General features: G+C 44.3%; 1 long non-coding RNA gene across 2 annotated transcripts; it reads right to left on the bottom strand.

Annotated features, from left to right (window-relative positions):
- Positions 1 to 1,949: 1,949 nt before the first annotated feature.
- On the bottom strand, positions 1,950 to 26,149 carry LOC112546213 (uncharacterized). 2 transcript variants are annotated; one of them, XR_003089853.2, is made up of 5 exons: positions 25,914 to 26,149; positions 20,806 to 22,547; positions 6,633 to 6,795; positions 4,933 to 5,235; positions 1,950 to 3,943 (listed from the first exon to the last, which is right to left on the bottom strand). It is a non-coding gene; the product is annotated as an uncharacterized LOC112546213 (long non-coding RNA). The 2 variants fall into 2 exon arrangements; XR_012901928.1 differs by having other exon boundaries at positions 1,950 to 3,892.
- Positions 26,150 to 27,101: the final 952 nt, after the last annotated feature.

The following is a 27,101-nucleotide window of genomic DNA, read 5'->3' as shown; positions in this document are numbered from 1 at the left end:
CGATGGAGAACTAACTCTTTGCTGTCTTTGAGAAAGTTGGAGCATTCCAAATGGTTGTGCCAATATTCTTCCCTACCCAGTCCTGGATAGCTTCATTTCCACTCCTAGATAATCACCTTGTTTCCTTCTCTGACAGCCATTGGGAATAATTTTATGAGACAGGAGAAATTAAAAAAGGTTTGTTAAAGACATCTGTGGCATAGCAGCTCCTTTCAACTAGGGACTGAAATAATCAATAATAAAAAGCGTTGGCAGGTTGCTTATATTGTAGTAATGTAGAAACTGAGGCGCCACCTACTGAAGAAAAGAGAAAATTGAGTGATATAAGCTTATGGGCATATGCAAATACCTTCTCAGGCTGAAGCTCTTTGGGGCAGGGACAGTTTCTCTTCTCTGTATGGCCAGTGCCCAGTGGATGTGACCATAGCCCAAATAATAAAACTAGAAGCAAAAGGAAATAGGATTTATTATTAAGCACTGACAAAGATTTAGTGCCACGCAATATATGATATGAAGATGGCTGCTGCTCCGTTGTTTGAGTTAACTATGGCCAGTTGTAATTGTTTGGAAATAGCTTTAGTGTAGTGGAGTAATGTGTCCCAGTGAGTGCTGGGGTTAGCAAACGACACAAGAGCATTAGGTGAGGCTAGAAGAAATTAAGGCCCCAGTCCCTAAAAACATGCTTCAGTGGTTTGCTGGATCAAGGCCTAAGTTTGGAATAAAGATTTCAGCCAAGGTGAAAATAAAGATGGACTCTAGCAATAGTACAGAGATTATAACAGGACATTTTACAAAGAAGAGAGATAAGGAAGGAAACTTCAGGGTCAAAATTGCCTCCAAAGAGGGTTTACCCAGGAGAATTTAAGTCTCCAAAGCTTCTGTAGTCCACAGCTGGGATATAGCCAGTAGCTGACAAGGCAAGATAAAGCAAGGTCAGCTCCTGGACTATTGCACTAGGCAACACAGTATGGGAAGGAGGTGGGCAGACCTCAGTGGAGAAAGAACAGGTTAAGAACTATTTAGAAAAACTAGACGTACACAAATCCATGGGTCTGGATTTAATGCATCTGAGGGTCCTGAAGGAGTTGGCAAATGTGATTGCAGAGCTTTTGGTCTTTATCTTTGGAGATCAGGAGAGATCCCGGATGACTGAAAAAAGGCAAATGTAGTGCCCATCTTTAAAAAAGGGAAGAAGGACAATCCAGGCAACTACAGACCAGTCAGCCTTACCTCAGTCCCCAGAAAAATCATGGAGGGGATCTTCAAGGAATCCATTTTGAAGTACTTGGAAGAGAGGAAAGTGATCGGGAATAGTCAACATGGATTCACCAAGGGCAAGTCATGCCTGATCAATTTGATTAGCTTCTATGATGAGGTAACTGGCTCTGTGGACATGGAGAAGTCAGTGGATGCGATATACCTTGACTTTAGCAAAGCTTTTGATATGGTCTCCCACAATATTCTTGCCAGCAAGTTAAGGGGATATTGATTGGATAAATGGACTGTAAGATGGATAGAAAGCTGGCTAGATTGTTGGCCCAACAGGTAGTGATCAACAGCTCAATATCAGGTTGGCAGGCGGTTTCAAGTGGAGTGCCCCAAGGATCGATTCTAGGGTCGGTTTTGTTCAACATCTTTATTAATGACCTGGATCAGGGGATGGACTGCACCCTCAGCCAATTTTTGGATGACACTACGTTAGGGGGAGAGGTGGATATGTTGGAGGGCTGGGATAGGGTCCAGTGTGACCCAGACAGATTAGAGGATTGGGCGAATAGAAATCTGATGAGGTTCAACAAGGACAAGTGCCAGTGTTTTCCCCAGGAATTGAAATTAGTGGGGGTGTTCGAATTTACGGGGGGGGGGGGGTGTCAGGGCAGATGAGGGGTGAGAACCTGAGGGTGAAGGTGGGCTGTATGGCATCCATAGAAAAAACTGAAAAATGTTTCATGACCATTTATTAGATTTAACTCATGTTTTAAAATCACACAACTTAAAGTTGGCTACTCAAGCCTTCTATGAAGCACTACGTCTACATCCTTCTTGGTTTCTTGTTATAATTTTGCACAACTTTGTTAATGAACTTCTCAAATGCAATGTGTTCATCTTCGGTGGCTTCTCGTGTGTCCAGTACTTCCATTCCTTCAATTGATATGTTCATTAGTTCATTCAGGCAGAAGGCGACTTCTTTCAGAACACAAAATTCTATTCAATGACGAAAAAGAACGCTCAACTGTAGCTGTTGTGACTGGGAGTAGCAAGAGATGAATTCCTACTTCTTTCATCCCAGGAAACATAGCACAAAGATCCGGTCAAGCCACTAGTGATGATAAAAAAGAAGTAAAATCTTCATTCATTCGTCGTATGATATTCCACTCTGTGTTCAAATTCTCTATTCTGTCCTGAGCACATGGCAACCCCATTGCTGGTAGTGCCTCGCTCCACTCATCTGTAGGTGTTTTATAGGACAGGCATGTGTAAAAGCTATGTAGAGGTTGAGTAGAATCTAGAAGTCACTGTTGTAGATTTTTAAGAATCAAGTCTGTGTACTTTTTCAGTTGTCTTAACAAATGCTTCTTGTCCTCTTCACTTAAGGATTCAATATAAATGCCTTCATTAGTCAACTTCTGGACTGAAATCTTTGCTTCTTCCAGTACTTTTTCAATGGATAGCTCTTTGATTGATCCAAATGTAGCTTCTATTGCTGGACAAAGATCTACTACTGTTGTAGCAGATGCCTGGATTGCATTGTTTAATGTCCCAAGTGGTTTCAACAGTAGATTTACGAGAGAGAGAATGGCAATAATCTTTCTCTAAACGTAGTAGCAAAAATAATCCACCAGCCTCACTACTTAGATCCCTCCCATCTTGGTAGATACTTTCCAAAGCCAGTAATAACGACTGGAGTAATTTTAAGACAACAGCCAAGGATCGCTCATGAAAAAGCCAATGGATTTTCCCAGGTTGGACTAATTTGAACTTCAGTCCCAGTGCATCTTCTATATTTTTCAGGATATTTAGTCTTTCTGGACTCTTGCTGAAAAAAGAATATAATGAAGTCATTAAATGTATAGCTTTTAAAATGTCTTTTGAAGATTCTGCAGCTCATACTAGTGCTAGTTGGAGTAGATGGCCTCTGCAGTGTGTATAGGAAAGATTAGGGTTACACTTTTCTCTGAGCAAAGCTTGTACTCCACCATGTTTTCCAGAGAAGTTTGCAGCTCCATCAAATGCACAAGCAACCATCTGTTTGGGGTCCAATTGACAAGCGTTTAACTCTTCTAAGATGTGGATTGTCACAGATGCAGCCGGTGTGTTTTCTATAACTCGAACATCTAGAAATGCATCTACTGGCCTACCACTGACATCAAGATAACGTACACAATGACTTAATACTTGATGCCCATTTGCATCGGTGCGTTCATAAGCCATGTATGCAAATTTTTTGAATGTGGTGAGAGAGTTCTTCACTTTTTCAACTGTTGAGTCTTTCACTGTTGCACTGCATGCTTCTAGCCAGTCAGTTGAGTTTCTTGCAGAAAGATAGTGAGCATTGCTGGTCTTGTTCAGAACCAGATTTCAACTTCAGGATGAACAAGTGACAATGCACTTAACATTGGCCTCCAGTTTGTAGTGTGTGGTATCTCTTGCTTAAATAGAAAGTATGATGCCACTGCCATGTTTGTTCGCATGAACTGTGTTGTGTCTCCAGCATTCTTAACAGCCTCATTAAGTACTTCTAAAATTGTCTTTGAAAGTGTTTCTTCAGTAGGTAGCTATATTTGTGCTTCGGGCTGGTTGGATGTAGATAGACCACTTGACCCTTCAGATGACATGTTGATATATTCTTCGTTCTTGATGTGTTCTTCACCTTGGTTAGTTTTTGAGGTTTCTGAATGGAAAAATTGTTGTATTGTTTTTTGTCTTTTCATTTTCACTTTGACTTGCAACATATAAAAGAGATATGAATAAATTAAATGTTTTGGTTAGGATAATGCAAATTTAACATAAGGATAATGCAAAATACACCAAAACACATAACAGAAAATATCATATTGCCTCTATATAAGTCACCCCTTTCCAAAAAAGATATATTGGAATTGGAAAAGGTACAGAGATGGGCAACTAAAATGATTAGGGGTATGAAACAGGAGGAGAGATTAAAATGACTGGGAATTTTCAGCTTAGAAAAGAGATGACTAAGGGGGGATTATGATAGAGGGTCTATAAAATCGTGACCGGTGTGAAGAAAGTGAATAAGGAAATGTTATTTAATCCTTCGCATAACACAAGAACTAGCAGTCACCCAATGAAATTAAAAGGCAGCAGATTTAAAAAAATCAAAAGGAAGTATTTCTTCACACAACATAAAGTCAACCCGTGGAACTCTTTGCCAGGGGATGCTGTGAAGACCAAAACTATAACAGGATTAAAGAAAGAACTAGATAAATTCCTAGAAAATAGGTCCATCAGTGGCTATTAGCCAGGATGGGGAGGGATGCAATTCCATGCTCTGAGTGTCCCTAGCCTTTTGCCAGAAACTGAGAATGGACAACAGGAGATGGATCACTTGATTACCTGTTCTGTTCATTCCCTCTGAAGCACCTGGCCTTGACCATTGTCGGAAGACAGGATACCGGGTTATATGGACCACTGGTCTGACCCAGTATGACCATTCTTATGTAAAAATTAATTATAATAATAAAAATGTTTAGTACAGAAACTCCCCAACGTAATGACCTCTCAAGATAACAACGAAGTGAGATAACAACCTTGGCAAATAGTGCATTTTAAAAATCTTGGCCACATTTATATGTTTCCATTCCCAGTCATAAATCTAGCATTCTGGAGCAAAGTCACTAAAATATAGTCCAACAAACAAATGTTTATTTAACGTGCCCCATATTTTTCCCTCCACCTCACTCCACTCACCGGTGTTGTCCTTAGTCAGTGGAGACTCAGAGTTCAGAGGTGCTTTCACATGAGTACACCTTCCAGGTGGGGGGCAATTTTTGCTCTGGCCACTGTTGTTCGTTGTGCCACCGTTCACTCCATCGCTTTGTTGCCAATGGCCTTGCGCTGTCACCTTCTGCTGCTACCTGCCACTGTGACCTCTGGGAGTTGGTCTCTTGAGGTTCCACCCAGCTCTCAGTGATTTCAGCTGAGCTCTCAGTGGGGGAACCTCGCTGCTAGAGCAGTCTGGGCTGTCCCCACAGCAGGACTAAGCACTTAGACCTGATGATCAGTGATTTCAGCTGTAGTGGTCACGTAACAAAACAAAAGACTATATATGGAGCCTAATCAGCTCTGTCTTTAAACAGTGGAGAGGGGCAGGGCAAATAGTACTTGTGACTCAGACAGACCATCAAGTAAAACACCTGTCCCCACCCTCTTTCTTGATGCCTTCAATCAGTACAGGTTAAATACAGTTCTACTGCCCTTTACTCATACAATAAGAACAACAACAATTCATTCCCCCACCCCACTCCACTCCGCATTCAAGTGATTTGTAACCCAACCCCAGCCAAAATCTATCACTTGGGCAACACAGCTCTGTTTACTGGATACCTAGGTAGATTAGGTATGAATGTAAATACAATCTGGTCCTGAAGCCTTTCCCTCCAGCTCCCAGGTCATCACTAGCTGTCTGGGGGTATGTCTACACTACCCCGCTAGTTCGAACTAGCGTGGGTAATGTAGTCATCCGCAGTTGCAAATGAAGCCCGGGATTTGAATTTCCCGGGCTTCATTTGCATGAAGCTGGCCGGCGCCATTTTTAAATGCCGTCTAGTTCGAACCCCGTGCCGCGCGGCTAGACGTGGCACGGACTAGCTAGTTCGGATTAGGCTTCTAATCCGAACTAGCTGTACGCCTTGTGGAACGAGGTATACAGCTAGTTCGGATTAGAAGCCTAATCCGAACTAGCTAGTCCGTGCCGCGTCTAGCCGCGCGGCACGGGGTTCGAACTAGCCGGCATTTAAAAATGGCGCCGGCCGGCTTCATGCAAATGAAGCCCGGGAAATTCAAATCCCGGGCTTCATTTGCAACTGAGGATGACTACATTACCCCCGCTAGTTCGAACTAGCGGGGTAGTGTAGACATACCCAGGGAGAGCTTATTTTGACTTTGCTTACAAATCATAATTTGAAATTATTCGGCTGGCCAACATCACCAAAATGAACGCACTGACATTGTCATAAAAAACAACAGCTGTATAAAAAAGCTAGTCTATGTTCATACTTTTTAAATCTATTATACTTTTTCAGATACACATATCTTATCATACACTGTATATGCTTTTAAAGTGTGTATTAATGTTTCATTTTCAATTCACATTTCCAAACAATCACTAAATTGGCATGTAACTAGTTCATTAAACTGGGGGAAATCCATGAGGGGGGGTGTAGGGAAATCCCTGAGGGTATGTCTACACTAGCCCCCTAGTTCGAACTAGAGAGGCTAATGTAGGCATTTGACGTTGCAAATCAAGCTTGGGATTTAAATATCCCGTGCTTGATTTGCATTTTCCTGGCCGGTCACCATTTTTGAAATTTACAAGTCCGGACTAACTACCTGCATCTACACGCGGCAGGGACCCAGTATTTCGAATTAAAGCCCCTACATTGAACTACCTGTTAAACCTCCTTGCAGGGAGGTGGTGGAATCTCCAAACCTAGAGGTTTTTAAGTCTCAGCTTGACGAAGTCCTGGCTGGGATGACTCAGTTGGGATTGGTTCTGCTTTGGGCAGGGGGCTGGCCTCCTGAGGTCTCTTCCAGCCCTATGATTCTATGATTCTAATCAAATAAAGGCAGATAGAACAATCAGTTTAACATTCAGGGAGATAGATAGTTCTGTGTCAACCTCATAGAAGCAATGGGTAAATAACTAAGGGAATGTCCCAGAAGGCATTGGAGCTGGACTTGTTGAAGAAGGTTAAGAATCCAGCAACTTTGAGGCACTCCTGAGAGGCAAGGAGGAAGAGTTAATGAAGCGCTTCCATCGGAAACTATAAAGGTAGCAGTTAGAGAAGGAGTGAAATCCGAAGAGAAGATGAGAGCTCTTGGGATACTGCCTCCTGCTTCAAGTGCTTAAGAAAGAAAAACTGTTTGTAACTCTTGCTAATAGGAGCTGAATGCGTGCCATGCCCAGCAGTACTGAAAGCACAACCGATGCCAAGTACGGTTAGGTGAGAAAAGAAAGGAACCCATGGTTACAGGAAAGAAATCATCCAGTAACTCAGAGGTGGGCAAATGCCAGCCCGCAAGTTGGAGCCGGTTCCCCAGGGTAAGCCCCTCATAGGCCGTTGTTGCTATATTTGCCTGCACTGCCTCAGGTATGGGCAATCACAGCTCCTACTGGCCACAGATCACCGTTCCCAACCAATAGGAGCTGTGAGAAGTGGTGTCCCAGTTCACACTGCCTCCCGCAGCTCCCATAGGCTGGGAACGGCAATCTACAGCCAGAGGAAGCTGCAATCACCTGTACCAGAGGAGACACAGGTAAATATAGCAGTGGTGGCCTGCCAGAGTCTAACAGTGGTGAATCACCACCATTTTATTGCCCCCCCTGCAGTAACTAGAGCCCTTGAAATCCATGGACATCTTTGGCTCATTTTTGCAGAGGCAAATTTTGTATCCACACAGGGCTCTAGCAGTAAACGCTTCCTGAGGAAGGGCAGTCTCAGAATATAACACCCTTGTAAACATGTACTGTAATTATTCAATATGTATTGTGAAGGGAAAATACAAATATTTATTGCAAAAATGTGACTCAAAGGAATGAAAAGTGAAGCCTAACAGTGGAATTGAGACATTTTAAGTAACTGTTTACTGTAAGTAGCCAAATCTTGTCATGTCCTGTGGGCTTCCTAGTAAGATTATTATCCATGATTCACTCTTGTGGATACTGACGTACAATAGCTCTAATATGTAGTCTTATTGCATGTTGCGAGTAATTAATATCCATTCCGTCCTTTTTTTCCATCCATTAAAAGGATTTCCGCAAAAGCACATCTAGATTGGCACGGATGCTTTTGCGCAAAAAGTGCCATTTTAGCCATCGGGGCTTTTTTGCACAAAACAGTTCTTCCCTGTCTACACTGGCCCTCTTGCACAAGTATTCTTGCGCAAGAGGGCTTTTTCCCGAGCGGGAGCGTGAAAGTATTTGCACAAGAAGCACTGATTTTGTACATTACAAAGTCAGTGCTCTTGCTCAAATTCAAGCAGCCAGTGTAGACAGCTGGCACGTTTTTGCGCAAAAGCGGATGCTTTTGTGCAAAATCTTGCCAGTCTAGACGCATCCTGTATGAATAGCAGTGAAAATTTTTTTATTTATATAGGACCATTCATAGCAAAATATTTTACTTAGATGGGTATTTATATCCCAGTCCCACTGATGGGGGAAACTGGCAGGGAGCATGTAAATGATTTGCCTACAACAGGGCACTGGTCAAAATGAAAAAAGAACGTGAGACAGGAGATCTAGGTTCTCAGTCCCAAACACTCCAAACTTGTGTTATGGAAAGGGTTAGGTGTGCCAGCTCTTCTGGGGAGAATGTTTATTAATATGCCACTATTTGCTTTTTCACAAAACAATGTTTGTGGCAAGAGAAATGAAACATTACCTGAATATTTTTAGAAAAGCCAATCGACAAGGATACAGATGATGTGGATGGGTCCAGTCAGCAGGAAACAGGCTGTCAAATATATTTCTCCCCATACACCCTTGGTATGGTTCTGCAGATAGGGCTCAATTGGCAGTGGTCTATATATAGCTAAAACATTTTCTGGTGAATGCCTATGAAGCTGCAGTATCAGAAGAACTAGAAACCCAACTCAGAGGGGTCCATTACACATGCCTATTAAATCCACCCATTGCAAGCCTTTCCCTGCCTTTTCCATGTGAATGGTGCACAACCGAATATCTGTTCCTCTGCTTTTCCAACATTAAGATATCATTACATTGAACAGGGACAACAAAGGCCTCCAAGACAGCAAAGAAAGATCTACAACACAGTTGCTGTCTCTTGCTTCAGACTAATTAAATAGCTCCTGCCTCTTTGACACAGCTCCAGAGCAATGGAGCTTGACTGGTTTAACATTAGTGAGGCACTCTGGCCAGTCACTGTCACTAATGTGTGGATTGTCTGATGGAAATAAGTTATAAAAATCTGTCAGTGCTTTTTAATGGCTCTTTTGTGTACACAGTGTCTGGAGAGTGGAAGAGAAAATGCAGTCTCCCCATAGGATTGGCAGGGATAGGGAGGGGATCAATTGGTATCCTCCATAAACCTGACTCAGATCTCACTTAACCTAGAATCAATTGCTTCTGATTTATAACATGAGCAAGTGGCATCAAAAGCAAACTCTAAAGGGGGGGCTATCACCCAATGGTTAAACTATAGGGCTAACTTCTGTCCTTCCCATCCTCTACTATCAGCAGAACCTCCAAGTTCTAACACGTCCCCTCAGTCAAGACCTCACTTCAACCATTACTCTATCTCCCTCCAAGCAACAACAAACCACCTTCTATTCCCTGGAGCGGACCAAGAGCTTCACCCTCTTGAATTGCCTCCCTTTAGCCTCTGACCCAAATAGAGTCATTCTGGACTCTGGGCTAGTTCTTTTCTGACCACAACGTGACCACTCAGGGAGTCACCCCTTTCCTTCCATTGCTCCCCACCTGAGAGAGGAGTCAGGAATTGCAGTGAGAAAGCCAAGGCCAGAGCAAGAGGTGGCTTCCCAGCCAGCCAGCCAGGCAACAGCCCCAACACTGAACTGATTCCCAGGGGCCATAAATCTTCCCTTCTCTCTGTATATAACTCATCCCTCTCCTAAATGGCCATCTTTCACCTGCGATAACTTCCCCACAGACTACAAAGGACTACTCCATACTGCTTAGGCCAGTTGCCTAGTTATTAAATACTTAGAGCTAGTAGAATAGTTCATTTTGAATAACTTCTCCAACATACATAGCTCCTTTTTTGTTCACAAATTAGCCACAAACAGGTTGAAAGTTTTTACAAATTTGCTTCTTAGCCTCAATTATTTGAGGGAACAGATTAGAGCCTAAGGTTTATTAACAAACAGGTTGCTATTAGTATTCATGCCACACAATTGGTCACACGTTATTGTTTCTGTTCCCTGCCTGGATACACTAAGCTTTGTAAATGAGACAAATCCTTTTTTTCTTTTTCTATTTGCAAATGATACGTGAACAGTTATAGCTGTTTGAAAATTTCATAGTGTGAATAATAAAAGTCCTTTTCAAAATTCCAGGATTGGAACTCCAGTTTGAATAATCCTGCATATATTTCCTCGGGCTAGCATGTGTGATGCTTTATTGTTTAATGGATTTAACTTTGGTATTTATCAATTAATTACGATTGCTTTTGTTAATGAATTAAAATTTAAGTAGTGTCCAGAAAAATCCATCCAAGCTAAAAGAAAATTTCAGTATAATACAGAAGCTCTTGGAAATCATTGCAACTGGTTATAACCATATGGTGTTTAGACTCTGTATAAATTGGTGCTTTACAAATAACTCTGGAAGGGAGCAGGCCACCACAAAAGCATCTTAAATAATAGAAAGCTGCCACCTCAGCAATTTGATAATGCAGAGTAGGCTGAAGCGAATAGTTGTTCTCATTACTGGTATGAATGTACAATAAAGATGAAAAAGTTTCAAAATGTGAAGTAGGGAGAAAAATCAGAAATGTATAAAGGAAAAAAGTCAGACTGGCTTGGGTAGATATCAGACACGTTTAGTCATTCAGTAGTCGTGGGATTGGCAGTGTACAGTCTGGAAAGTCCTGATAGACCAGCATAAGAGGAGTGCCCTTCAGCATGCCTGTAGCATCCTTTCTCGCTCTGCAATTGTTGTATATCCTTTGAACATGGTAGGTTGCAGGGCAGATTAGGCTTCTGTACAGATTTGAACTGGCTACAGCACTTCCATCATGGGGAAAGATACAAGAGTTGTGTTTTCTCTCGGAGGGTATGTCTACACTACAAAGTTAATTCGAACTAATGGACGTTAGTTCAAATTAACTTTGATAGGCGCTACACTAGCGCTCCGCTAGTTCGAACTTAATTCAAACTAGTGGAGCGCTTAGTTAGAACTAGGTAAACCTCATCCTATGAGGACTAAACCTAGTTCGAACTTACTAGTTCGAATTAAGGGGTGTGTAGCCCCTTAATTCGAACTAGTGGGAGGCTAGCCCTCCCCAGCTTTCCCTGGTGGCCACTCTGGCCAACACCAGGGAAACTCGTCTGCCCCCCTCCCGGCCCCAGACCCCTTAAAGGGGCACGGGCTGGCTACGATGCCCGTGCCAGGTGCAAGCCTGCCAGGACCCAGCCAGCAGACCCTGCACTTGGCACGGCTCGAGCCAGCCACCCGATGCCCCCCAGCCCTCCCCCTCTTCCCGGGACCAGGCTTGCGGCTCCCGGGAGCTTGCCCAGGACCGCAAGAAGCGGGCACCCGCCTGGTCTAGTGCGTACATCGTGGACCTCGTCCACGACCTCCGCACTAAGCACAGGAAAGTGGCCGGCTAGGGCAGGAGAGCTGCCAGCCTGGCCACCCAGGAGCAGGTGTGCATGAAAATCAAGGTGGTCCACTGACACCCCCGACCCTGAGCCCTGAGCTTACAATGGCCATACTGGGTCAGACCAAAGGTCCATCTAGCCCAGTAGCCTGTCTGCCGACAGTGGCCAACCCTAGGGACTCTGGAGGGGATGGACCGATGACAGTGACCAAGCCATTTGTCTCGTGCCATCCCTCTCCAGCCTTCCACAAACCTTGGTCAGGGACACCACTCCTACCCCCTGGCTAATACCACTCCATGGACCCAACCTCCATGACTTGATCTCACTTCTCTTTAAACTCTGTTCTAGTTGTAGCCTTCACAGCCTCCTGCAGCAAGGAGTTCCACAGGTTGACTATTTGCTTTGTGAAGAACAACTTTCTGTTACTAGTTTGAAGCCTGCTACCCATTCCTTTCCTTTGGTGTCCTCTAGTCCTTCTATTATGGGAACTAATGAAGAACTTTTCTGTATGCACCCTCTCCACCCCACTCATGCTTTTATAGACCTCTATCCTATCCCCCCTCCGTCTCCTCTTTTCTAAACTGAAAAGTCCCAGTCTCTTTAGCCTCTCTTCATATGGGACCTCTTCCAAACCTCTGATCATTGTAGTTGCCCTCCCCTCTCCCACCCTCTCTCTTCCCCTCTCCCACCTCCTTTTCCCAGTCTCCCCAAGTTTTGTTCAATAAAGACAGATTCTATTTTTGACCACACATTTTCTTTATTTTGTACATCAGGAAGAGGGGCTAGGGAAGGGTAAGTGGAAGGAGGTGAGGGAGGAATGGGGTATGAGCCCCCGATGGGGAGGACTGGGCTGGCTCTGTGGGCTTCTGGGGGTGGAAGCTTTCCTGCAGCCCCCCAATTGCCCCCTCTCCCCAGATGGCAGCCTGCAGCAAGTGCAGCCGGTCTGATGGCCGAGTGCTGTGATGTGCCCAGTGTGGGCACTCAGGGCACTCCAAGACAGGACTGCTTTGCAAGCGGGGCACCCCTGAGAACTGTCTGTCTGGGGTGGGGGTCAGGTCCCTTTAAGCACAGCCCTCAGCTAGCCTGAGGCAGCAGCTCCACGCTGTAAGTCCTAATCTGATGCCCTGCCGGCACTGCTTCCGGCCATCCTTAACCCAGGTTCAGGGTCCACTTAATGTGGACATGCTAGTTCGAATTAGCAAAATGCTAATTTGAACTAGTTTTTAGTTCTAGATGTGTTAGTTCGAATTAGATTAGTTCGAATTAAGTAATTCGAACTAAGTTAGTTCGAATTAGCGCTGTAGTGTAGACATACCCTAAGATATTTCAATGCACTGCTAGGTATGGCTAATACCAGCTCAGGAAAGATATGCTGCACATGGTGCCACCTAGAACATTATAATTTAGTTTTGCAATTCCATCACTTCTCACCCTTTGAGATTAACAATCCTACCACTTACAAAATGCACATTACACTACCTTTGACGTTGGGTCATGTATCAGACTATTAAGTGTATCTGAATAGTACTAGTTTGCTAATTACAAAGCCAAAAGGAGTAACAACTTGGTCACGTGGATGTCCATTAGTTGCAGTTTTTTTCATGTGCACCAAGGCATGGTCAAATGTGAACCGCCAGAAGAAACAAAAAACCTAGTTGTGGGCACTCTGCATGTGAAACCCGGATAACATATAAGTGTCACCTGAAGGCATTGAACAATATCATCAAGGCTGCCTCAGGAGAATCCTAAATTTCCCTTCGGAGGATAGGCGCACGAATACTAGCATCCTGGAAGAGTCCAACATGACCAGCATTGAAGCTATCATCATCTACCAACAACTCTGCTGGATTGATGATGTGGTCCAGATGCCTGATCAGTGCCTCCCAGAACAGATTCTGTTTTCCAAGCCGAAGGAAGGACCGAGGAACATTGGGGGGCCAGAGGAAGTGATTTAAGGACATGTTGAAGGTAAAGTGCGGCATCAGTGTTGACTCTTGGGAGAACCTTGCCCAGGATCATCCCCAGTGGAGACCAGTGAACTGTGAGGGGATGGCACAATTTGTGAGGTCCCATTACAGTGCAGATGAGGAGAGACAGAGAAGGAGAAAAGAGTGGCAAAAACTGCCCCATATCCTTTCAATAGGCACTAGCACCTGTCCCTTCTGTGATAAGACCTGTGGCTGGTCAGCTATCAACAGATCCACAAATAGGAGGGTGACAGGAAGATGTCCTACTTTGTTATCAAGTGACCACTGACAGAGGCTAATGATCTGGGTGGCATCTGAATCTGTCCTGAGTAGCCACACAACTTACAGAGAGCACTGGCTGGTGGATTAGCCTACCTAAAGAGATTGTGGGCCCAAGGTCTCCATGAAAACACAGCATTATTTGGAAGCTCATTACAAACTCATTGCTGTACGGGGAGATTTCGGCAAATCCAGTAATATGCCTGAACCACTATTGCTTACTACTTAAACTTTAGCAACCAAGCTAGTAGGCCCAAATTAGACCTAGACTACAGTCAGGGAGGAAAAGGGGGTTTGAGTGTCACAGAGAGGGCAGCTTGACCCCACGTCCTTCCTGAGGCCCAAATCTCTAGTGAAATCACTGAGCTATACATTAAGAAAAACAGGAAGTTTGTCTAAATGCCTTAAGACATATATCTGTCAGGGCCCCCTAACATGGAGTCTCTGAAAAAGACAAAACACATCTGGTGAAAGTGATGAGCAGAAGGAAACCTCTTGCCTAACCTTTAAAAAGTGCTTGCCAAACAAGTTTTTGAGTGACATGTTATTGTAATACTAATGGATAAATAGGGAAAGAAAGTTTGAGTTAGAGGGACAATTTTGGGGAACACTTGGAGGGACACCTCGAAGACTCCTTGAGGACTCTTCACATCTGGACACATCTTCGTCCCCACCGGCAGACGGAAGACTGGCCATCGGAAGCCTGCCTGGTGTCACTCGAAAGCCACACTCAACTTCGGTAATTATCTAGGGTGAGGGTGTTTTACTAACCTGTTGTGGACGTGTGTTAAGTGCTTGAGACTAAGTAAAGTTTAGCTTTAAGTGAAAGCACTCTTGTGTTGTCCTGTTTGTACCATCCATCTATCGGTCGGATGACCGTGTCTCCCCTGAATTATTTCCTGACACCACCTCACAGAGAGTATAAATTACCGAGAGGTTTGGGCTGAAAGAACCCTGGGTAACATTGCCTCAAATTCAAGAGGAAGCATCTCTTGGACTGATACAGTAGCTTCATTTGGGGTATGTCTACACTACCACCCTAGTTCGAACTAGGGTGGTAATGTAGGCAACCGGAGTTGCAAATGAAGCCCGGGATTTGAATTTCCCAGGCCTCATTTGCATAAAGCCGGGCGCCGCCATTTTTAAATGTCCACTAGTGCGGACTCTGTGCCATGCGGCTACATGCGGCACGGACTAGGTAGTTCGGACTAGGCTTCCTAGTCCGAACTACCATTACTCCAGGAGTAACGAGGAGTAACGGTAGTTCGGATTAGGAATCCTAGTCCGAACTACCTAGTCCGTGCTGCGTGGAGCCGCACGGCACGGAGTCCACACTAGCGGACATTTAAAAATGGCGGCGCCCGGCTTTATGCAAATGAAGCCCGGGAAATTCAAATCCCAGGCTTCATTTGCAACTCCGGTTGCCTACATTACCACCCTAGTTCGAACTAGGGTGGTAATGTAGACATACCCTAAGAGCCCCAAAAGCTTTTTCTTTCAGCTCCCTGCTCTGTTTTCAGAGTGAGTTTGGCTAAAACTGGAAGTGAGGTTGATTGAACTGGATCTTTTCCTGTGTACAGTTTTTAAACGAAAGGGGAAAAAAAACACATTGAGCATCCGGCGGGAGAGAGACCTTCAGATCTCCTAGAAAACATCAAACGAACAAGACAAATTGCAACATTTATTTTTCAAAGTGGCAGTACCTGGAAAGGGAAAGGCTGTACAGTTACAACCATTACCAGTTCTCATGTTTCCAATCTACAACACAGGAGTTGCTGAGCTCCCCTCAGACCATACTGGCATCACTCCAGTCTAATGGCCAGAGCCTGAGATAAATACATTGATGTTTTTATAAGTGAAATCAGTTATGTCTGTTCCCAGTGCAACCATTTGCACGTTACCACTGCCGCCAGGGCTGGATTCTCAGTGCTATCCAGCCCTTTTGCTTCCCTCAGGCTGGACAGAAGGAGTGGGTTCTGGCAGTAACGGGCCATCCAAGAGTCCCCCCAAGCTTATGGAGGATGAAAGGAAAGGCAGGAGTAAAAACAGATAGAGCCCTGCGTATCTCCAGAGAGTCGCTTCATATCCACGGATAGTGGAGCAGATACCCTTTCCTCTCTCCCCTCGGCTAGGTGGAGGGGGGTAGGTGCCAGGCAGGGCCCTGCACTGCCCACAGGGAAAGGATGCAAGAAGCTGCAGCCTAAATCTCCCTGTAGGAGTGGCCGAGTGCCAGCCATGTCCTCCACCTCCCCACTTGGTGAGCACTGACCTGCAGAGCTCCGGGCACACTGTTAAAAGGGACAGCACAAGTGTGGAAATCCAACAGGTAGCTCTGGATCCCCCCACTCCCACCCTCTTTCTGTATCTAGGAACAGAAATGGCAGAGCTCAAAAGAGGCTAATAATATTGAAAATGTGACAAATGCACTACTTACACCCCCTCCCTCTCCCCACTGCTGCCTGCCTCTTCCCTGCACAGCCTTACCCCCACCTGTCTCATCTGTGCTCCCTCCTCCCCCCACCTCCAGGTTTCTTGTGCGGATAGTAGTAAAATCTGGATTGCGGATTGGATGGTGAATTGAGCATGGCAGATGCGGATTCCCTTTTTTTGTATTCCTGCAGGGCTCCAGGAATAGAGCTATGCTGCACTACACCGATGCTCTGCAGGTGTACGGTGCTTTGGGGACTCATATACCAATGGTGTAAAATTTAGTGTGGCCTTTCTCAGAATTGGTGCAGGAATAAATCAGTCTAGAGAGCTGTAAACTCCCTTTCTTTTGCCCCATTTGGAGCTTGGCCACCAAAGAGAACCATTCCCTTTTATATACACAAAATCCTTAAGTTCTGTAAAGAAATCATTTCCTTTCTCTTGTTACTATTTCATTGGAGAACAGATTAAAAGAAAATGGTTCATGTTTGGGAAAGTCAAGCGGGCTGAGTTCTGGTACATTCAAGGCCTATGTGGCACCATGTTTTTATTCACAGGAGCCTGAAAGAGGAGCTCTCAAAGTACAAGTACAGCGAACCAGTGCTAACTCCTCTCATCTGTCCCTTTCCATACAAGATAAGGATCTGAGCCAACTGCCATGGGAATCAGTTGAAAGACTCCCATTAATTGTCTTCAGTAATAGTTGAATCAGGCCTTAAGCTAAAGTGGTGTGCTGCAGAAATCCCTTGGGATCTATGAGAACTATGATAGAGTTATGAAGAAAGAAACGACTAGGACATCTGATTTGCCTACTTTGGATGGGTGGGTAGGGAAGTGGAACCCAAGAAATCGAACATCTCTCAATAACTTCCAAAATGTCTGAATTTCATTGAAATTAAACATGATCAAATACTGAAGATTCACAGTCCTAATAGTGCTTCATTTCTCTGATAAAACTGGACACTTTCTCTCTTCCAAATCAGTATGTATGATGCCCATGAGTTCTGAATATGCAGTACCAATATGTATTTCTGTATGGAATAGTATCTACAGATTCCAGGACTGAATGATCCACCTTAACTGGTTTTGAAGCACCAAAATCCTCAAAGCAAAACTGTTTCCTCTGGCTGTCTGTACATGAAGTTGATTTATGACTAGTTTTCTGTTCAAACCACTGTAATTTTGTGAAATGATAGCAGTATTGATTCCAGAAAGAATTTCACTTTACCGAAACTACCAGGGCAGAGGAACTAAATGGAGCCTTGAAGTGAATAATATAGCTTTCCACTTTATCAATTTCATTTCTTTTGCTCCCCACCTTTGCTTAACAACCTTCATCTCTTCTTTTCCTCCTTCTTCCTCTCTGGCTCTGATCTTTTGCTGAGGTTCACAGACAAACTTCAGAGCATATTTGCTTACCTGTGAAATTTGGACTGCAATTTTATTCAGAAACATGATTTTAAAATAGAATCAAATCAGGAAATAGGCTGCCTGACATCTCTGGGCTTGTTATGCTTTTGTATTTTCTGGGAGAGTTTGGTTGCTCTGAGTCCAGCTCTTGAGACATGCTGATTTATAGAATTGATAGATTGTGTCCTACAGGGTTACTAGGTTTAAAAAGTCTGTTTTAGTTACTCTAACTATATATGTATAAAGAGAGAGAGAGAGCACAAACATGATGGATCTTCTCTGGGCCAGATTCTGCTCTTATCTGTAGTAATGTGAATTAAGAGAAACTTCAAATAAAATTACAATAATGTAAAACTGATGTGAAATCAGAACTAGAGCCAGTGAACAGGCAGGCACAGCTCAGGAAGAATGGAAGACAAGATCATATATATGAGCAGAAACTCTATGGGTTACTCACATTTCTGGCTTAGTAGCCTTGATAATGTCCTTTTAAAGAGTGATAATCATCAGAATAAATTAGATGCAAAATCAACAGCAATATAATGTTAAATTTGCAAATCTACATGAACCCGTCCCCCTCCACAGGAAATGCTAAAGTTCCACTTCCAAAGGCAATGTTAACGCATCCCCATTGCACAAGAATATATATCCACTTATACTTTTAATAACTCAACCAGCTGCCAAAAGATCCTTTACTACTGTATGGTTTTGTATTTGATTTGCCATTGTGTGTAAATTTTTAATGGGAAACGTTAAAAGGGAAATGGGGCTATATATCGTTGTGACATTGTGGGGTAGTACCATGGTATTTTGTGCAACTCGATGGATCCTAAACAGTCTTTAGTCACACCACACAACGACAACTAAAGGACTACAGAATAAGTGACACCAGCAAAAATATAACTAAAAGCCAAACAGAACATTTCCGCTTCGCATAAGCAAAGCAATGTGTTTAATTATTTATAAGTTCCTTATTTTAAACTCTTCTTACAAACTTTCCAAGAGCCCATTCCTCATTGAGGATGACGTAGCAACATTGCAAGTGTGCAGTTTTAAACCCAGAATTTCAAAAGTCAGCCTCTCTTTCCAGGGACACAATTTGACTAGGTGAATAGTACAACCAAATGTAAAAACAAACAATTGATTCTGAAAGCAAAGCCTACCTTGTAGAGAGCCATGTACCTACTCTGCTACTGCAGTAAGGATTTCTGCCTGCTATTAAGTGTGGCCTTATAAAATGTGGGCACAATTACAGCAGACACAAATTTCATTCTTCACCCATGCTCCAAAAGAGGGGAGGAATTCCCCAGGAATCGCTTGGTGCCAACTGGCAGAGGGCACACGGGGGTGCCTAGGATTTTACAGGAACTATCTGGGTCAGAGAGCTGCATAATAGCTCACTAAGGGTGGAATGTGAGGTCTCTACTGAGCCAGTAGCCCACTGGTCATCGTATTCAGTGTGTGTTACATATCTACACTCAAACTTATACTCATAAAATCTTTGAGTTAAAGGCAGGTTACCAGCATATGTGGTTCATGAAAGGAGGATCACAGCCTGCTGGCTATAATGCACTGCAAGGATTTTGAGAAAGCAACATACTCCTAGACCTTTATGCTGGAACTGGTAAGCTGGGGGGCGTCAAGTCACAGGGCTGGGCCCAACAGGGTTGTGGATTCGCTTCAAGACAGAGTCAATTAGGGCTAGTTGCTTTTATTAATCTCACTACGTCACTACTATTACAGGCTTAATACTGCCAGATGGTTACACAGCTACTGCAAAGTAATACGTCAATAAGCACAGGCAAAGCAATTCATATAAGAGTAACAGGCACTTGGAAATGCTTCTGCCCTTTCAGGTCAGCGGGAAGTCCCATTCCGGACACTTCGTACCCAGCCGCAGTGGACATGGCTCCAGCCATGGCTCCATCCAGGGGATTCAGGATACCATTTGAGGTCTAGGTCCCTGCTGAGACTCACCAGACATGAAACTCCCTACACTAGTTATACTACAGGGCTACGTCTACACTGGCCCCTCTTCTGGAAGGGGCATGTAAATTTCACTAGTCGTCGTAGGGAAATCCGCGGGGGATTTAAATATCCCCCGCGGCATTTAAATAAAAATGTCCGCCGCTTTTTTCCGGCTTTTAAAAAAGCCGGAAAAGAGCGTCTAGACTGGCCCCGATCCTCCGGAAAAAGTGCCCTTTTCCGGAGGCTCTTATTCTTACTTCAAAGTAAGAATAAGAGCCTCCGGAAAAGGGCACTTTTTCCGGAGGATCGGGGCCAGTCTAGACGCTCTTTTCCGGCTTTTTTAAAAGCCGGAAAAAAGCGGCGGCCATTTTTATTTAAATGCCGCGGGGGATATTTAAATCCCCCGCGGATTTCCCTACGACGATAGGTGAAATTTACATGCCCCTTACGGAAAAGGGGCCAGTGTAGACGTAGCCCAGGTGTTTACCAAATGTGCACGTACCTGCCTCAATGCCATTCTTATGGGCTGAGACCGAGGTCAAACTTGTTTACCGTTTAGTAGTTTCCCAGCTCAAGGCATGGGTTAGAACTGATAACGCCCAGCTGCTGTTTGGGCTTGCAGCATCCCACACTGTGCTAAGCTGGGTAAAGCAGGGATGGAAACTTTCATCCTAGGCCTGCTAAGTTGCAGGACCCACATATGACTTTCATGTGACAGGGGGTATGTTTCTTTGGGACTGGTGAACTGATGAATACAGCAGGTATCCAGAAGCCTAGGGACTGCATGCTCCAGCAAGACCCTCAGAGGGCTCTAGGACTGGAGTATGCCTGTTGCTAACCTACAGAATGACAGTGAGCTTGAGAGGCCTTGAGGAGAGGGCTTATATTCCCAGTAGCCAGTGAGGTTGGGAAGCTGACCTGTGGCAAGCATAGACAAGGCTTCTTTATTCTAAGGGAAGGTGGTAGCGAAGTGCCTCACAACCCTGAGAAGTGTCACAGAGGGATAGAGATCCCTTTCAAAACCTGATTTTAAAGGTTCAACAGTTATTCAATTGTGTGTGGTGGTGTTTTCTTGTTTGTTTTGTTTTTTTAATTTCGGGTCTTGTGACTATTTTAAGTCAGAAAAAAAGTTTTGTTTGTTTTTCCCTCTTCATTTAACACAAACGACAAAACAGATTTCATTCAAACTTTCTTTACCAAACATACTCACCCTTTGGGCTGAGAATAAGCTTTCTTCTTAAGCATAAGTGCTGTAGGAAGGGTAAAGATGCCATACTTCCTGTAACCTCTAGAAGGCATCTTTGGTTTCCCATGACACACTGCCTGCTGGGGACTGAAACAGAAGCCCAGGACAGGGCATTCACAGGCTGTAAGTATGGAGAGCCGCAGAAAAATTAGTCACCATATTCTGTCTATAGTTTTTAAGGCACGGGTGGGGAACCTATTTTGGGTTGGGGGCCACTGACTCACAGAAAAATTAGTCAGAGGCTACACAGAAGTGAGAAGCAAAAAAAACCAACAACCCCTCCCCCCAAAAAACCCAAATCCTCACTGACATGGCCCCTGGCTGAGAAGGATAAATTTCCCACATTCCCCTCCCACGCCAGAGCATAAGGGGGCCCAGCCTAGTGGATTTTCTGTGCTATAGCCCTGCAGTGAAGGATCAGGGGGGCTGGAGTGCCAGCATGGGCTAGCAATGCTGGGGGGCTCTGAGCCTCAGAGGCTGGATCCAGTCAAGCCGAGGGACTGAGGTTCCCCACTCCTGTCCTACAGGTTCATCCTGACACCAGCCTGTCTGGCAGTAAAATGCTACAAGCATGGGAAGTTTCAACCCCAATGGGGAATTTTAAAAAAGGTAATTAACATAATAAAACAGGAAGCAACAATGAAATTTGAGCTACAAATCTTAGCTATAGGTTTTGCTACTGTGCAAGTTATAAGGGAATATTCTGATTGTCTGAATGGTTGGATGTGAATTTTTCCTAGCCTATTCGGCATTGAATGTCATATCATTTGTCATTGCAGAGGTAATTTTCCCCTTGATTTGCAGTAGGGCCTGAAATTTGGCCTATAACTTCTGGGTCAAGAAGTGTTAATGATATTCAGACACAGAATATGCAGGGAAACCAAGAGCCCTGAAATACAAAATGCTGAGTCTCTCAAATCTGATTGATTTTCCTAGAATTGCAGGGCATTCAGCATCTCACAGAATGAGGCCCAAGCATACATACATTTTTGCAGTTGTGCTACAATTGTATTAAATTTACAATAATAAACTCAGCAGTAGCACCACATTTTAAACTCATTATTTACACTGAATATATCCATTCCACGGATGAGTAGCTGCATTAGTGACAAGCAATGTGTTAAAATGCTGACATGCAACTGCGCTTGCCAGCACTCATCTTTCACAAACAGCGATGGGGGTGGGGAAGTGGGAAGTATTTGTGGCTTCTCTTTTGCTTTTTTATTTAACTGTCTACTAACTGCTGGGAAATTTAGGGATGCTGCCAATTGGAAAGCTGCGAGAGCCCCTTAGAAAAGCTCCTTTCCCAGAAGGCAGTTCCGCTCTGAAGAGTGACTGTAAAAATGTGGCAAGGCATTTCACGATTATTATCTCTCAATAATTTCCACAACAAATGAGAACCAATTTACAAATGAAGAGATTCTGCCCCCTCCCCCCCCCCCCCCCAACAGCCAATTTTGAGTACTTAGCTTGATTCTTAGCTCCCTGGTTCCATTCTCTTTTTTTCTGTAGGTCATCACAGGTAATAAAGGTTTGGAGGAAAACTGGGCCACTCAGTTCTGTGTTATCTATGCAACCAAATCCCATTGTCTCCAGATTATATCCTCAGGTACCACTGGGCATCCTCATTTGTCTTCACTGCAAGTGGAAGGCACTCAACACATCAGCAGCTTTGGACGCCGAGAGACCCACATCTTGGTTCAAATCTGAGAATGTTTTCGAAACCAAGCCAGACATGACATTTGTATTTTCTTTCAAATTAAAATACAGAAGTTAACACTGGAGAAGAGGCAAATTTGTGAGATGGAGACATGATCTGACGCTTCCTGCAGGGACTGGAACACTTTACGTGCTTATAGCCATTATTTGACTCTAAACTTACCACTATGGTCTGATCTCCCCTATGGTGTTTTACCCTGGCCAAGCACTCTTGTGTATAACCTGTCATGACCAAGGCATGGGCAGTCACACCTAATGGCTAGAGCAGGAGCCAGGCCTAGTTGATGAAGCAGGAGTCAGACACCAGAGTCAGGAGCAAGCAGGGAAACAGAGCAGGAGCAGAACGGGAGTGAGGCAGACATGACTGCACCCATTGCATTCCCGGGGCTTGGGCAAGCATAAGTGTGCCCACATCCGAAGGCCTTTCCCTCACTGTAAGGAGAGGAGCCACTGAGCCCATAGTTCAAGTAAAGTGAGGGACAACAAATGGTAAAACAGGGATAGAAGTGTGGGTTATGGAGTCAAAAGCAGGGAACCAGAAGGGGACTGTGAGCATAGAACCAGGAACAGCACCCCCTGCTCCTCAAAGGCATCCACAAAGCCAGTGGATATGGCCCAGAGGAACTCCACCCAAAGACATAGGCCTCACACTCACAGGGCTCCTCTGTACCCAACATCCTCTTCCTGGGATGTGGATGGCCACTTTGCGCCAGGAGGAGGTTGACAAGGAGGACTTGTGAGTGAGTGTGAATCAGGAGATGCAGGGGAAAGTGCACAAGAACCTAAAGAGAGGAGGAGCTGAAAAAGGAGGACCCGCAACCTTGTGTATTCGATGTAAATGTGCGCCAGGATCTCTCTCGCTCTCTGAAAAAGGGGCAAGAGGAGGGGGGATGAACTGTACCAAGTACATGCCTGTGCTCACATGAAGAATTTACCACTTAACATTGCCAGTAAGTCATGGGACCAGGTAGAATACAGCCTGACATACCCATTGAGTAGCCTGCAACCTGCTGATTCTGAACTGTAAATCAGGCTTGCTGACTCCCTTCAGCACATCGGGAGGCCCTACCACAACCCAGCTAAATTTATTAATCTACCTTCTTCGTGATAAAATATAGAAATGGCAATCTAGTAGCTAACCCGCAGCACATTACTGATACTCATTATGGCAAGACAATGATATTTGTGTTATCAATAACGAGGAGAAGCAGCAAAATGAAAGGGCTGTGGTGTTTGATAAACAACCATGCAGTATTCTAGTTCAGTGTTTCTCAACCAGTGGTACGAGAACCCTTAGGGGTACTCGAGAGAAGTCTGGGGGGATGTCAACACAACTGAAATTTGGAGAAAACTGAATTTTTGTTTCAAGTTTTACAGTGTTTTATTATTTTTGTACTTTTCACACCCAAAAATGTCATTGCCTGCCTGGCTACGATTAAGTTGTTTAAACAAACGTGTTGCAAAGGTAGAAAAAAAATGTTGTGTGTCTGAAAACTGTAGGTACTGGGGGTACTTATAATTTTTTTCAAGGGGTACTTTATAAAAAAAAAGGTTGAGAAACACTGTTCTAGTTGTCTGATGACAAGTGAAAGTGAAGTGCCACATAGCTGAAATGGTCCAATGTATATTGCCACAGTCATCTTATGATTCACACTGGATATACAGGTACTGGGCTTATACTCCATTGTACTATAGCCAGATCATGCAAATACCAGCACGGTTTGTGTCTTCATGATTTTTTTTTTCTCAGATGGATTCTGTGGAGCAAACTTGGGTGACCTAAAGTGGGTTACAACCGTATTTTAATGGGGTCTCCAGGGCTGAAATTAGACTTGCTGGGACCCAACTTCTTCAGCTTTGGGCAGCTGGGCTCAGGCTTTGGCCCTGGTGGTGAGCACGGGCAGCTGGTATGCTAGGCGGGGGAGTCACAGCCTTCCCTAACCACCAGCCTGGCCCTGCCCACTCTCTGCCCCCAGAATGCCTACTGTAGGCATAGTGGGGGTGGAGTGTTGCTGCCCCGGATCATCCACCCTCTCTGGGCTCCAGGGCTGGGAAGGCTGGAGTCGCTTGCCACGTGCCTGCCGGTCCTCCCCATGCTCTGGGGTTGCAGAGGCTGGGGCTGTGCTCTCACCCTCCCTCTGGTGAAAAGGAGGGGGCAGGGAGACAATTTGGATCCTGTGGGGGTGGAACCTTGGCAGAAGGGGCAGGGCTGGAGGAGAGACAATTTATCCAGAGGGGATAAACACCATGATGGCAAAGCTCAGATTACGGATCCCCACACCTGAGGCTGAAGCTTTTAGGCTTTGCTTTGGTCCCTCTAATCAGGACAGTGGGTCTCAGGCAGGCTCAGGCTTTGGTTTCCCCTTCTAGGGTCATGTGGTAATTTTTTGTTGTCAGAAGGGGGTCGTGGTTTAGTGAAGTTTGAGAACCCCTGCTACAGAGTGATGCGGCGAGAGCTGCTCTGAGATGAACAAACAAGTCTATATTCCCAGCTGGGGAAAATTACAAAACATACATTACTTCATCATGGGCAAACAACAGCAAAATGAGGGAAAATATATAACCTTTTCAGTACAAGGAAAGATCTGGATAAAACTCCAATATTTTCTCCATTTACAAATGCTTGTCCGTTGTCTCCTATTTAGAGCTAGTCTTTTCTGCCTACTCAAATTCTTCTTGTTTTTATCTGTAGAACTGTCCACCGGAGCTTGTGCTCAATGGGATTACTTCTCAGTTCATTGTAGCTTTTCTGCTACCATATCCAATTTTGAGGTTTGGTATCTCAGCAGTGTTCCTGGTAAGCTGTGCACCTGGGCAGCCACCCAGAAGAGATTCAAATGCCACCCAGCTGATTAGCAGCTAGCAGCCCACAGCTGGCAGCATGTGTTTCTACTGGTGGTTCACATCCACACGTGCCTTGGTGCATATAACAAACATATATTCTCCACACGGATGGAAAAAATTAGAGGGAACATTGTGTTTCAGCCATATTAAGGTATGTGAAAAGCATCTGCGTATATACAGCACCATCTTACTCAGCAGATCTGCTGTTTTAGTGAGTTCAAAATCCTGTCTGCTTACATAAAGTGACAAGTAACTTTTGGGGGTTTTACTCCTGTTTAGCCCTGCAGAGCTAACCAGCTACAAGAGCAGAACCTTGATTCAAGCTCCTTTTGAGCATTATCAACACAATTGTTTACTAAGTTTCAATCACTTACACCAGTGCACCACCACTGGCAACAATATTGCAGGGGTGTCACTTTTAAATTTTTGGGGGAAGGGCAGGTGTGATGTTTCCTGGCCAAAATTTTTAAAAGCAACCAATGGTTTCAAATATTCAATGTTTCGCTTACCTTAAAGACACCTAATCTCTGAAAAACTAAGCCCCTTTAAGATAGCTAAAATGGGGAACCGAGAGGCATATTTGAAAGCCTTAGCCCATCCTTTTTGGTTCAGTGTGCTTGCACTGCATCCCTTCACACGGAAATCCTTTTCTGAACAGACTGCTTATGCCTGGTTTTTGAGGCTGTCTTCCAACTTCTTTCCCACACTTATTCAGAGAATTCAAAATTTCATGGATTCGCTTTGTTTTCTGAAAAACACGAAGGAAAAATTCTCCTTGATTGTTGCAAGGCTGATGACAGCAATGCTCATCAAGGATGGGCTTCCCCACTGAAGCACTTAATCAACAAGCCACTTTTGCCTCCAGCAGTCCAACTCCCATCCCAAAGTAGCAAATGCCAACTGAGATCACATCATGAAATGTGCTAATCACTGACAAATGAGACTGATGATGGCACAGTAGGAGCTGAACAGAAGCCTTATCTAAATAAATGTGCTAGAGTTTCATAAGCTACTACAAGAGCCATAGCTTCAAATATTTCTTATGTTAGTCCAAAGGTGTCTTTTTAACATAATCCTGAGGTTTCCCTTCTCAAAATACTCTCAGATCAATACATCTGAATCTATTACATCTCAGGGCCCAATTGCCTGCTGATGTAAGCAGGTGCAATTCTATCGGTTTATTAATACTTTATTTATGGTAGTGCCTAGTATGAGCTTAGGTCCAGCCCACACATTCACGAAGGATGGTCACTGCCTGGGATTGTATTCCCCCTCCCTTGATAGGCTCTGTCTACTTGCCTGTTTGCAGACTGTAAAATTCTCAGAGCAGTTTCATACTTCCCCGGAATTACACCCACTTTTGCTAGTGGTGAATTTACCCTCTTGGCCATTGTACCAGCTTTCTCTTCTGGAAATTCAGTTTGTTCTGCAAAGTCACACACGTGTCACACTGGCTTTTCAGGCCAATGTTCTCTCTGAGACACAATAGAAAAGAACTCTTAACAGGATTCAAATATATTTCAGTTGATTTCACCCATACAACTGCCCTATTTTTCTCACAATGTAGAAGTTCACTTTAGTGAACACTACAATGGTAAATGGTTATTTACCCTCCCCGTTACTCCAGGTTGGATGATTACAGTCTCTCTCTCCCCTCTGGATAAATTGTCTTTAGTTGCTCAGCAACCTACACATCA

This window comes from Pelodiscus sinensis, chromosome 2 (assembly GCF_049634645.1).
Source record: "Pelodiscus sinensis isolate JC-2024 chromosome 2, ASM4963464v1, whole genome shotgun sequence".
In the NCBI taxonomy this organism is placed as follows: Eukaryota; Metazoa; Chordata; order Testudines; family Trionychidae; genus Pelodiscus; species Pelodiscus sinensis.
This window is presented reverse-complemented; position numbering and strand designations above follow the sequence as displayed.